The sequence below is a fragment of the Schistocerca cancellata genome, chromosome 2 (assembly GCF_023864275.1).
Source record: "Schistocerca cancellata isolate TAMUIC-IGC-003103 chromosome 2, iqSchCanc2.1, whole genome shotgun sequence".
NCBI classification, from domain to species: domain Eukaryota; kingdom Metazoa; phylum Arthropoda; class Insecta; order Orthoptera; family Acrididae; genus Schistocerca; species Schistocerca cancellata.
The window spans coordinates 600,761,025-600,775,383 of record NC_064627.1 but is presented as its reverse complement, the minus strand read 5'-3'; positions in this window follow the sequence as shown (position 1 = coordinate 600,775,383).

Here is a 14,359-nt window from a genome sequence, read left to right as displayed (position 1 = left end):
TCCCCATAACATCTTTTCTTTATTTGTGTGTGAGGAATGTTTTCTGAAAGTTGGGCCGTACCTTTTTGTAACACCCTGTATAGGCCAGACATGCCTCACAGTACAAGAACGCTGCGATGAACATCAGCGTCATACACGTCTTCGTCAACCGGAAAAGTCGGCAACTGCGGAACACTGCCTGAAAACAGGACATCGTATGACTTATGAAAAGACGGAAGTTTTAACCCTGGCATCATCTTTCTGGGATTGCGTCATTAAGGAAGCTATACATATTCGTACAGCCGAAATCTCATCAATAAGGATACGGGATTTGAACTGAGCACAGCCTGGAACGCTGCATTGACTGCTATTAAATCACGACTCAAAAATCAATATTCTTCGATAACAGGCCCGTCATAACACTGGCCTAGTACGGCCGCTGGTCGGTAACGTCTGGCCGCACTGTTCACAAACGCAGAGTACAGCGTACGTGCCTGAGAGCCGCTCTGCGATTTTCGGCAGAGGGAGTTTGACAATGGCAAATCATTGCGCATGCGCGATTTCCGCGGCTGCGCATTCTTCGAGCGCTTGTTCTAGAAACGGGGCGTCGACGTTCGAATACCGTCACTCGTACCTAGCCACCTGCAACGTTGAACCACCTGAAGATGTCGGATAGTTGCTCCGCGGAAATATTGTGGAATTTGCACAACGTGATCCGGTGGAAAACGCGTGAAGACTATTTACAATACATCCGCCGGGAAAGCTTGAAGAGTCACATTGTTGTTTCTTGTTTGTTTTTATGTACATTGTTTTGTCCTACAACATGTCAGTGGCTATTCAAATACTCCTAAATTCTGGGTCGGCAAAATCTCACTTTCGTGCCAAGTCAACCTCAAATTTGTGTGTTCTATCGTGAATATATGTGTTAGTGGTCTGTAATTTTCCCCTGTTCCCCTCATTATCTGAATCAGTTACCTAGGAAACTGAATTCCCTGCAGTAAGTGATAAAGTCTGGTGTCTTACCGGTCCAGGCGGCAGAAGATTAGTAAATATGATTTTTTTCATCTGCTGATAGAGAGACCGTGATACAGAGTATATCTCATTTGCAGTCTACCAAATGACAGAACGTACAATAAGGTAAAGGATTTGGTCGTCAGAGGAGAAGCTGGGATGGAAGCCAAAATGCTTGACAAAATGGAGAGCTGTTGGTTTAGGTGTTTATGTATGCATAGGGAGAAGTTGAGGTGAGCCTTCTGTTAGGAAAACGTGTCATTGGTAGATTTATTAGGTTTGACGAAAAGTAGAACTCGGTAGGTTTCCCATGGCACAGGATAATACACTACTGGCCATTAAAATTGCTACACCAGGAAGAAATGCAGATGATAAACGAGTATTCATTGGACAAATATATTATACTAGAACTGTCATATGATTACATTTTCACGCAAATTGGGTGCATAAATCCTGAGAAATCAGTACCCAGAACAACCACCTCTGGCCGTAATAACGGCCTTGATAAGCCTGGGCATTGAGTCAAACAGAGCTTGGATGGCGTGTACAGGTACAGCTGCCCATACAGCTTCAACACGATACCACAGTTCATCATGGGTAGTGAGTGGCGTATTGTGACGAGCCAATTGCTCGGCCATCATTGACCAGACGTTTCCAGTTGGTGAGAGATCTGTAGAATTTGCTGGCCAGGGCAGCAGTCGAACATTTTCTGCATCCAGAAAGGCCCGTACAGGACCTGCAACATGCCGACAGTTTTTCTTGTTTTTCGTCGAGTGTGAACGGCTTCATGTTTTTTAATTATTGTATCTACTGTTTTTTTAACTGTCATTGTGTTACTTTTCTATCTTCATTGGATTTCTCTTTTATTGTGCTGCTTGTGGCTGAAGAGCGGAGTAACATTTTCCGCTGCCGGCCCACCTTGTATGAGGTGCAAAATAACAATAAAGGGAAAAAAAAGCTCAGCCTGCCAGTCTAACCTTGCGTACGTCTCAGGACATATCTCCTCGCCTTAGACAGCGTATTTACTTTCGTGTTTTGTTTACGAGTGGACGTGGTTGTCTAGTTAGGTTTTCTTGACTCTGTTGTTTCGTTCTCGTTGTTGTCGTAAGGTCCTTCGTTGGTCGTGTCCGTCCTCTCCCGTTGTGTTGTTGTTCGCGGGCCGCTCCGCAGGTCCCGAAATGTGGATGGATATGAACACTTTTTATTTAATTGCGTACTGCGTACAGCAGAGGAGCTCTTCAGAGGCTATGATTGTTTGTATCAGTTTAATAGTGCAACATGCCATAAAGCAACATCTGCCAGGCAGTTGTTTATGTACAGTGCCATTCCTGGAATTTATTGACCTGCTCAGGGTGTCGAGCTGAATGCAATTCAAGAACTTTTGGATGCGTAAGATCTTCGACTTTGCTCCAGATCTTCAGCGACCAACATCACTACTTCTTCCGGTTTCGACTCTTTGGGAATAATGATCTGCCATTTCTCCGCAGACACATATACACCGCACTGAAAGTTTCCCTAGCATAGTTCAGGCCATCATACCTGCCAAGGGGGACAAGTCCCTTATTAACGTTCACTAATAACTGTTCAGATACACGTGCGCAAAGTGTGACTATTCATCTTCTGACGACATAATATTGCCTTTCTATCTCTCAATAATTGTGTCTGCGTTATCTAATCCGCACGAAAACCAAATCACACTAATAATGTACTTCACATAACATTAAAAAATTAAGGTAAATGATGGGCTTTGTTTTGTCGGTAGAGTGCTAAGGAACGTGTGGTTGTCTGATAAAGTAACTGCTTGAAAAACACACAGTTGAGCACATTTGTAATGTGTGAGATTCGTATCAAGACAGACTAACAGGGGAAATCCAGTCTATACAAAGGATCGATTCATACAATGTAGGCTTTCACGGTCGACGTCTTCTTCAATTAAAACTTCCGGGCTGAGAGGCCGTAGTCATTCGATGAACGACCACGTCCTCTCAGCCTGGAAATTTCAACCGAAAAAGAAGGGTTTTCTTGCCTCGCGAAGTGGTGTAACGAAAATGCTGCTAATACTTTAGTTAGTAGCAGTCGAAGAAAGACATTGTACATCTCGTGAAATCCAACTTATAAAGTAACAAGAACACATTTCCAAGCCAAACGTTTTGGACATATTTCAGATGTATCCCGTAGAGACATTAACCATAAAAAATGGGCCAAATGCGAGAAGCAATCGCGCACTGAGGGTTCCGCAAAAATTTATCTGTGTACATTCACTGATGTGACAAGAAGTCATGGGACATCTCCTAATATTGTGTCGGACACTCTTTGCCTGGAATAGTGCAGTAGCTTGACGTGGCATGGGCTCAACAAGTCACTGGAATTCCTCTGCAGAATTATTGAGCCATGCTGCCTCTATAGCCGTCTGTTATTGCGGAAGTGTTGCCGGTGAAGGATTTTGTGCACGTACTGACCTTGATTATGTCCCAAAAAGTGTTCGACGGGATACACGTCGGGTGATCTGTGTGGCCAAATCATTGGCTCGAACTGTGCAGAATGTTCTTCAGATCGTTGTAATGTCATCCACAAAAATTCCATGGTTGTTTTGGAATAGCTGCAAATTGTCTCCAACCATTTGCAGTCAATCACCTATACAGAAGGACCAGAGGGCCCAGGGCTACGCAAACACACTATTATGGAGCCAACACCAGCTTGCATAGTGCCTTGTTGACAACTTGGCTCCATGGCTGCGTGGGATCTGCGCCACACTCGAAACCTACTGTCAGCTCTTACCTGTTGAAATCAGGTCTCATCTTAGGCTGTGAGTAGCGACGGAAAATTTAGTTTTAGAGATGCTCAGACCTAACTGCGTACCCGTACATAGGTGACCAGGAGAGTTTGCCATACCATCATCAGGATAGATGTCCATCCCATAAACATATTATATATTAAATTATGATGGCATCGCTTTTTTTTTACAGATGCCAAATAATTATTTCCAAAGACTGGCTCTTCTATGGAATCATGGAAGGCAAGAAGACCTTAAAATTGCTATTAATAAAGTAAACGACGATGGTTGTTCTGTGAGAAAAGTCTCAATGGAGTATAATATTCTCAGGAAAACTCTTTCAAAAAAGTTAAACATCAGCTGTGATTCCAAAATTCCAATGAATCCTAGTTCTTTTTTTGGTTTAGCTAATAATGTCCATCACATAAAGAAAAAATGCGGATCCATTGTTTTCCTTTAACGAGGGACTGTGTATGAAATCTTGCTTATGGTTTTGCTGTGCAGCTTGACCTAAAAGATAAATTCAGTAATTCAAAAGGAAATGCATTTTACGCATGGTTACAGCCGTTCTTTCCTTGACATTCAGATCTAATTGTGCAAAATCTGGAGCCGTATTTTTGTCCAGACTCCAGGAAATGAATCGTGATGAAGTCAAGCAATATTTCAACTTGCTTTCAATCCTAAAGGAAGAAAATCTTTTGCTGAATAAACTGGGAAGTATTTTTAACGTGGATGAGACAAGCCTTTAGTTAAATATCCGACCAGGTGCTGTTGCAGCATGAAAAGGGTCAGAAATAGTTCCTGTCATTACTTCTTCAGAAAAAGAAGACATTATTACAGTACCTGCATGCTCCAATGCAGAAGGGATGTTTCTCCCTCCTTACGTTGCCATGAAGGGAGTTAACAAAAAAAAAAAAAAAAAATGGAGTGGGAGGACAACATGCCACCGAGAAGTAAAGTTATCATGTCAAAGAAGTCTGCCTACGCTAATGCTTCAATGGCTAACGGATAATTTTGTGCGCCGCAAACCACTTGGAACAGTTATGCTGATTGTCGATGGCCATACTTCACATTCTAGCTCGACAGATTTTGGAGCTTGCCGAAACGAATGGTGTCGTTGTAACATGCCACTCCAGCCATACTACTCATTATCTGCAGCCGCTGGACCGATAATTCTTCAGATCCTTAAAGCTTCATTTTTGCAGTCCCCTTGGAAAATGGCAAACGGACCACCCACATCGGCAACTAGGAAGATTGCAATTTGGCGAGATACTACCATCTGGTGAGCAAGATGTATGAAACAGGCGAAATACCCGCAGACTTCAAGAAGAATATAATAATTCCAATCCCAAAGAAAGCAGGCGTTGACAGATGTGAAAATTACCGAACAATCAGTTTAATAAGCCACAGCTGCAAAATACTAACACGAATTCTTTACAGACGAATGGAAAAACTAGTAGAAGTCGACCTCGGGGAAGATCAGTTTGGATTCCGTAGAAATACTGGAACACGTGAGGCAATACTGACCTTACGACTTATCTTAGAAGAAAGATTAAGGAAAGGAAAACCTACGTTTCTAGCATTTGTAGACTTAGAGAAAGCTTTTGACAATGTTGACTGGAATACTCTCTTTAAAATTCTAAAGGTGGCAGGGGTAAAATACAGGGAGCGAAAGGCTATTTACAATTTGTACGGAAACCAGATGGCAGTTATAAGAGTCGAGGGACGTGAAAGGGAAGCAGTGGTTGGGAAGGGAGTAAGACAGGGTTGTAGCCTCTCCCCGATGTTATTCAATCTGTATATTGAGCAAGCAGTAAAGGAAACAAAAGAAAAATTCGGAGTAGGTATTAAAATCCATGGAGACGAAGTAAAAACTTTGAGTTTCGCCGATGACATTGTAATTCTGTCGGAGACAGCAAAGGACTTGGAAGAGCAGTTGAACGGAATGGATGGTGTCTTGAAGGGAGGATATAAGATGAACATCAACAAAAGCAAAACGAGGATAATGGAATGTAGTCGAATTAAGTCGGGTGATGTTGAGGGTATTAGATTAGGAAATCAGACACTTAAAGTAGTAAAGGAGTTTTGCTATTTGGGGAGCAAAATAACTGATGATGGTCGAAGTAGAGAGGATATAAAATGTAGACTGGCAATGGCAAGGAAAGCGTTTCTGAAGAAGATAAATCTGTTAACATCGAGTATAGATTTAAATGTCAGGAAGTCATTTCTCAAAGTATTTGTATGGAGTGTAGCCATGTATGGAAGTGAAACATGGACGGTAAATAGTTTGGACAAGAAGAGAATAGAAGCTTTCGAAATGTGGTGCTACAGAAGAATGCTGAAGATTAGATGGGTAGATCACATAACTAATGAGGAAGTATTGAATAGGATTGGGGAGAAGAGAAGTTTGTGGCACAACTTGACCAGAAGAAGGGATCGGTTGGTAGGACATGTTCTGAGGCATCAAGGGATCACCAATTTAGTATTGGAGGGCAGCGTGGAGGGTAAAAATCGTAGGGGGAGACCAAGAGATGAATACACTAAACAGATTCAGAAGGATGTAGGTTGCAGAAGGTACTGAGAGATGAAGAAGCTTGCACAGGATAGAGTAGCATGGAGAGCTGCATCAAACCAGTCTCAGGACTGAAGACCACAACAACAACAACAACTACAAGATTGTTGGGGAAATGCTGCAACACCACGAAACTCCGTCTCGCGATTCAAAGCAACGGGAATCTGTCAGTTTATTTCCTATGCAGCTCCAGATTACGGTTTGTGAAGTGATTCAAACAGATTTACAGGAAACCAAAACACCAATGTACCTGGGCAAACACTCCACGAAAGATCTTTGCCACCCGTGCCATGTTACCATCCTAGAGCAGATATCACCGTGTCATCTAGCTAGAAATTCACTGAAAGGGCTCTGTTACCCAAGCCGCAGTACACTACTAGATCGACCAACTCTGCTTCAGCAGCCTGATGTCACCAAAACTCCCTGAAAGAAGAGCAACGTCACCTCTGCCAGGACCTTCTACAAGACCAGACGACAGACCTATTTGTTCTTTGATTTCAAAGGAAAGGAACCAAGTCACCCCTGCAGAAATTCTGAACAATATTTCACTTTTGTCAGCTAGACCCGAACCTCAAACAAACACACATGGGGAGAGAAAGAACTTGACGTCGAAAGAAAATATTAAAAAGTTAAAATTGAAAGTTGATGCAAAAGGAAGAAAACTAGGCTTACTGCGAAAAAATCTAGTGATAAAGTCTCGGATCAGGAAGGTTAATGGTATTTCAGACAATTCAGACTGGTCAGATGACGTTCACTACGAGGAAGAGTCAAGTGACGTAATTCTTGAGGAAGGGGACGAGTACGTTGGATTCGGGGAAGAGTGTTCTAAAACAGAAAAAACTGTTATTGGATACATTGTGTCAGGTGTAAGTGTTGGTTACATGAATCCTGCACATCATATGTTGATGTGTGCTTTCGATGTATTAATGCAATTTAAAACTAAATAAATCCGTACCAACAATGTAAACATTCCTTTTCATAAATCAGGCTTAGTACTAAATTCAGCTGACTGCATAATTGAGACGATTTCTCATTATTTTCTATATAAAGCTAGCTTGCTCCAACGAGTTAATAAAAATGTTAAAAAATTCAAGAATTGTTAAATGCTTTTTGCAAATGACGTGTCACTTTAAGTTAGAATTTACGCACGATTGATATCTTTATAAAATAATTTTAACATCGGGAGATACAATAAAACATGTTTAAAGTGTTACCAGCTTTTTATTATTTTCTCTTTGATTTTAAAGTATTTTGTCCAAAGGCCATCTATTTCTTACACGTCTGGCAATCTATCCCTGATACTCAGGTAATATGGTCAAGTACTTCATATATTTTTAAGAATTTTTAGCTATTATGAAATTTAATATATCTTTGTAATGGAATTCCACTTCTGTTTTTATTGATTTAAAAGTCAATTCGTTGAAAGTTTCAGGCTGTTCTTGTGTATGAGGTTATGAAACGGGCATCTGAAAAAAATCATGGAACCAATCCCGGATTTATACCACTATTGTACATGCAACCCTGGATAGTATTTTAACTGAAATAGCAATTATGCTGTTGTCAGTGGCGTAATCTGAATGGTTTTTTCATAATGTATGCACATTCCCCTTGCGTTGTTAATAGTCTTAGCGTCTTGAGCTGCCATTAGGTGCCGGTACTGATACTGTGACGTAGGGTTGAAGCACAAGCATCAGTGTGCACTACACCACACGACATTTCATTTACAGTTGCAGACAGTCGACATGGGTCAGGACAAGGTGCGAGGGCTTTACCCGTCAAGCAGTCCACGGGCTGTGTCACGACAGCTGAATGTTCCACCGTCCACCGTTCGAAAAGTACTGCAAGCAGTTCTGAAATGATATGGTTCCAGGTTTTGTGGATGCAGATTGTTGTCACAATGAGCAAAGTTTGGGTCTTGGACGTAAATATAGTACAGAATGAACAAATGTTTCTCTCTTATGTGGAAATTGAAATGGTTTATTCGTCATCTCTCTTCCATATGTCCTCACAAACATTTCCACGAAGTTTCATTGTCCTAAAATCTCTTGTTTTTCATGGAGGTTATCTCAAGTAGCGAAAGTTAGTTGCAATCACTCCGTACATTTGCTGTAATTCCGTGATTATTCTGTGTTTGCACAAGATAGACGAACATTAAAGTAAACTCTGGTTCACATGCAGGCAGGGATGTCTAACAGTCGCCAGCTCGATGCCCATACACCCTCAGGTCCAGGTTTTGATTATACGTTCAACACAGCTACGAGATTCATTGTTTCCTCATCTACTGGTTCACTCCCTCTACCTAATTCTCATCAAAAAATTAATGTGCTAGACGTAAGCACAGTCTAGAGTTTTCAATCAGAATAACTATCTAAGAAAACCACAGTGACATTCATATTATGTTTTTTCTTTCATTTATCAGCTAACAAGTGTTATCACTATGCAGCCCTATACGAAACTGAAAGAGAGCATAATACGCGTTATAGATGAGTGACTTGCCTGCAATCTGAGGTCACCAACAGGGGATTCTGCGTAGGAGATGCCTTTGAAACTGTACATCGTCATATTGGTGTAGGTCCTTTTGATCTGACCTCTCAGATTTCCTTCTTGTATGCTGACTGTCACATATTCCTGTGCCTGCAAAAAAGTGTTACACATTTCATTCATTAGAGTTTAAAATTTAACAAAGGGAAATTATATCTAGCACACTAAATGCAATATATCGAAGAAAGATGTAAATTAAACTTGATCAGCTTGATCAACTAAATATTTTTTGTGACAGAAACTTTGTTCCATGATTTAGTGTAGATGATGGACAGGTCTACGGAGATAGGCATCCTTAGAAATACACGTAAACCTCTCAGTGGCTACAAATTAAATGTATGTTACTTCTGTATAGCTAGATAAATCATTCATACAAATGAAGTATAACTTACCATTTGTGTGGTTTATTTCATGAAGATTCGTTATAATGCTGCAAAATAAATATATAATTGCTAATAATTGTTGGTAACTTCCAAACGTTCGTTCTTTCTGAGAGAAAACACAGAATATGGCTATCTTAGGCCACTATGCATTTCTGTACTCGGGTATTGACTACAGAATATGCAAACTGTACTAAGTGTCTGCGTCTGGGAGCAGATATCCACTTCTTTCTTCCAGAACGTGATGACTTGTATCACCCAGTCCAGAAGTTCAGTTCGCGTACACAAAAACATGCAAAATATGTTCTGATAGTTTAGCTCGCCCTGAATTTTTCAACTTAAAGTGCATTTGCTGGAACTTACGGAGGTTTTATCTGGATGACCAGAAAGAGATTTGGAGATCTGCAGGTCAAAGTGAGTGAAGTCACACTCTACCACAGCTAAAATAGTCGGTATGTATCTAAAGTTTTAATTCACTTGCATCGTCACTGTTGAGATGTTCGTGATAGAGACTTGCTCACCAATACTTTGTTTGGCATTCTTTCAAGATAATATTAAATATGCCTTATAGAGAAACGAATTCGACCTCTACAATTCTCACCGAACGGGGTTTGGCAGTGGTAAGGACGGGAATCACCTTCAGGATAATGACGGATCATATCCCTGTCGAGGCAATCCAGATTTGTCTTTTTCGTTGTTCCCTAATTCGCTTTAGGTAAATGTCAGGAAGGCTTCGTTGATAAGAACACAGCAGAATTCCGAACTCATCCTTCACCATGCCTACTCTAATGACTTCGTCGCCGACGGGACGTAAAACCCCATAGAATTCACCAAGAGATAACTCTCGTCAAACACTTAAAGTCAATTGTTTGTAAATTACATTTTCTCTCGCAGAGTTTGAAGTCTGCAAAAAATGTAATAACCTTAAATAAATCATACAAATGTATCCGCTTACTCAGAAATCTTCAAAATCTACACACACAAAATGTAGAGCGAGAGACAATTAGCGGTCACATCCTCTCTTAGTTGATAAGGATTTTCTTCAAATGAATAGCTCTGTTTACAACAGGTTAATGAACTCACACTGCCTCACTCATGAAATGCAGTAGTATTCGTAATCCGGAGGTAAAGAATCTTTTACAAACGACTGATATTGTTTGGGTTCTTCATCTATTGTAAGGAAATCTACTCATTTCACATATTTTGCAGTGACTAGCGTGGTAACTGTAGCACTTACTTCTTTGGACTCATAAATATCATGATTAAATATCATTAATGGGCAATGTGGAAAGTTGTCTAGGGACGTGGTTTTATTTTAAGAATGTGTGCTAGAAATCACTTGGAAAGCTTTAGAGAAACCATGAAAAACACCAACGGGCTTGGGGTTACTGGCATCTGAACACCATTAATCCGGAACCAATGCAACACGATCTCTGGTGCAAAAGGATAGTAGAGCTACTACATCTATTGATCTGCATTATTTGCGCTTAAAAGGGCTTCAACAGTAACCCCGTTACTAACAAATATTGAGATGTCACGGTTTCCTTTAATGCTCATCAGCTACTCCGCATGTTTCTTACATTGTTTCAGTATTTGTAGCTGTATCTTTCACCTGCAAAGTAACTGGTGGGAATTTTCGTGGTGGAAGAAATTTTGATTGTCACACTGTACCGTCAACAAGAGATGCGGCAGAGATGCATAGAACTTGTTAATTTGCGTCAGCTTCTTCATTCAGCTTAATGTAACATTTGCCTCTTTGAAAATCGTACATTGTTTTGAAAACTGTTTTATTCAAACTATCGTCTTCCAAAACTGTTACATTCTAATGTTAACCACTTTCTAAAAATAAAATTTCACAGTGAAACAGCAGACGCAGTAAAATATGTTGTTCCACTTAGTTTGTACTACAGTACATGTTCTCTACAAAACTAGTAAAAGTAGGAGTATTACAAAAATGACAGTACTCTGTGAAACTGGGAAACTTACGTTTCTGAAGCATGGAGAAAGGAAAGAATGCAGTATTGTGCTCACAAATACCAATGTGACGCAGTTCATGTTGCTTCTGAGATGGTCGGGTTTCAGTTTAGTAATAGGTGTCTGTGTTTATATAACACTTATCTACATAGGATACTCAACCTTATCGGGAACCTCTTGATTGCGGCAAATGTCACTTAATGTAGTATCTCCTGTGTGACTCATACGAAACGGCTAGTGTACGCTACTACACCGACCTTCCCCGTGACGACTCATCGTCGTTCAGTTACCAGGTCAACATCTAAAGTTCCTCTAGATCCAAAGATTAAGAATAAAGATGACGAGTAGATAAACTCTCCATTACTCTGACCTTTCTGTGGCTGACTCGTTATTTGGCATGGGTGGCGTAGTTTTGTTCGTTCTCCAGTTTCCAACTTTCAAGTGTCATGGAAGCTCGCGAACTGTGAGAAACAGTAAACGTGTGTGTACTCGTAGGCTTTTGAAAAGGGTGACGTCTTCTGTAAAGTTATTCTAGGTTGTGGATCACGCCATAATGTAAAATGTTGAGTCAAAGCGTTCTGGCCGCTATTACCAGAGGCCTTCATCAGTATGAGAAATACAGTTGGAACAACGCAAATTATCTCTGATGTTCTGTCTTCACGCTTGCTCCCGTTACTCCTATAAAGGAACTTAAATGAATTTGCTCATATGATAGTACGTCTGAGGAGGAGAAGAAAAGAGCCTACGTTGTAGATTGGCAGTGACAGGATTTTTTTGGCTGACACTGGTGTCACAGCAGGGAGCTGCTCTTGTGACGTTGTGTTGTTACCGCGGTAAGGCTGGGCAAGCCAAGCGTGGTGCAACTGCGCGAGTACCGTCCGTCCGTATGCTAGCTACTGCTGGCAGCCAAGACGACCGAAGGTTGTACCCATCGCCGTGGTTCGTGTTGGTGTACTGTTTTTTCACCTCGATGGCCTCTCGTATATATCTTCTGAAGATGCCTGTCTAGAGAGCAGGCCAGTCACTTTGAACCATGCGTTTGCCGCATGCGTTTCGATCTGCTAGAACAGGCTTATCAAGTTATAAGAGTGGTATGTGATCTTTGTGGTTATTCCATGTAGACTACTCCTCATGCACATCAAAGTGTTTAAACTTCAGGTGTGTGCAGTGCAAGGACATCATCGCTGGCGGACCTCGGCAGTTCACTAGTTTTGTTGTTGTTCCTGTACATGCATTTAATGCCAACTTGGCATCCACTAAATCACACCATATGATAACAGCGCCTGTTCGCTGCATACGTCCACATCGTGTTCCTTCATAGTGCAGTCAAAACAGGTGCCAGATGCCTAAGTCCAGCTTCGAGATGTACCGTGTCGGCCAGAAGATACTGTACACAGCCTGCACAGGAGAGTGCCGCGCTGCTTACGACTCAGGAGCACTATAACAGTCTGGCTCTAGAAGAGGGCGCCCACACTCAACGACTATGTTACGTTCGTATCTGACGTCACACAACTACAGTGATGGAAAAAAATCGCCACACCAAATACTAATTAATGTAGAGCAGTGAAATTTTGAGAACACGTTTGTCTAGGTAACACATTTAAGTGATCAGCATTGCAAAATCATAGGTTAATGTAAGTGCGAGATAGGCCATTGCAACCATGGAATGCAGCTACATAAATAACCAGTGTAATAGGTGGAATGTGGAATGCGAGAATACAAACCGTACGTGCATTGTGTTCTATAGGTGCCGGATGTTAGTTTGTGGGGTGGAGTATCATGCCTGTTGTACTTTGGCCGTCAGTGTAGGGACGGTTAATGCTGTTTATGGATGACGCAGCACTTGTCCGATAATGTACTATATGTGATGATTGTAGATAGGTCAAGTGATTGAGCATAGCCAAGACAACATGTCGACTCTCTGTAGAACATGTTGGGTTACAACAGCGGTATATGGGCGAGCGTTATGTTTTTGGCAAACACTCCCAGAATACTGTTCATGAATGGCAGCACAATAGCTCGAATCATCAGATTGACGGACAAATTTACAGTCAGTGTGCGTGGGAGAACCACAAGGGTGTTCCTGCTGTCATACAAAATCGATCAGAGCCCATAACTCCAGCTACAAGTCCAATCTGTATAGCAGGCAGATAAGTAATTTACAGGTCTCCCCCTACCCAACACACGACCGTCATTGGCACCAAGACAGAACCATCTTACATCAGAAAATGGAACAGACCTCCACTCAACCCGTGAGGTCTTGTTTGACACCACTAAATTCGCAAATGGCGGTGGTTTGGGGTCGGTGGAATGAAAGTTACAGAGGGTATGGTTCCGAGCTGTCCTTGAAGTAACCGATTTCTAACAGTTCGCTGTGTCACAGTGGTGCCAACTTCTGCTCCAATTGTTGCTGTACATGCAGTACTATGTGGTAAAGCCACTCGCCATGCGCCGAACACGATGGTCTTTCCTTCCAGCAGTGCCACGATGCCGTCCGGAAACCCATGTTCTTGCGAACGAACATTCTCGTGACCACTGCTGCAAGCAATCGTGAACAGTCGCTGTATTCCTGCCAAGTCTTTCTGCAACATCACAGAAGGAACATCCAGCTCTTCGTGGCCCTATTACACGACCTCATTCAAACTCAATGACGTGTTGATAATAGTGTCTTTGCCGCCTTAAAGGCATTCTTGACTAACATCAGCTCACCACGTCCAATATCATAGGTAACTAACGTTCTCAACCGTTACAGAGAGAATTTAAAAGAAACCTGATTTGCACCGTCATATTGGCGCTACTAGTGCCACTCTTGTGCGACTGAGGTGAAATGCGAGTAGACGTCATCTTTTAAATGTAAAATCACGCCCACCAACTTTCGTTAATGTTGCACAACCCCTTCTTAGGGTTGTGATTTTTTTCCGTCAGTGTAGTTTCCATTTGTCATCAGTATAAGCGAAGACATCTCTCCACTTACGTAATTACACTGTAACTCTGGACAGTATCTGGTTTCTTTTAAAGTCACCCCAAGATTGGTCAAATGGATATTATACATCTTTTTTTCCTGTTTTCCTGTTTATGTTTCAAGTTGAGTTTTATAACATGTTTGCAGTCGTTCTTTCTGGATTAATT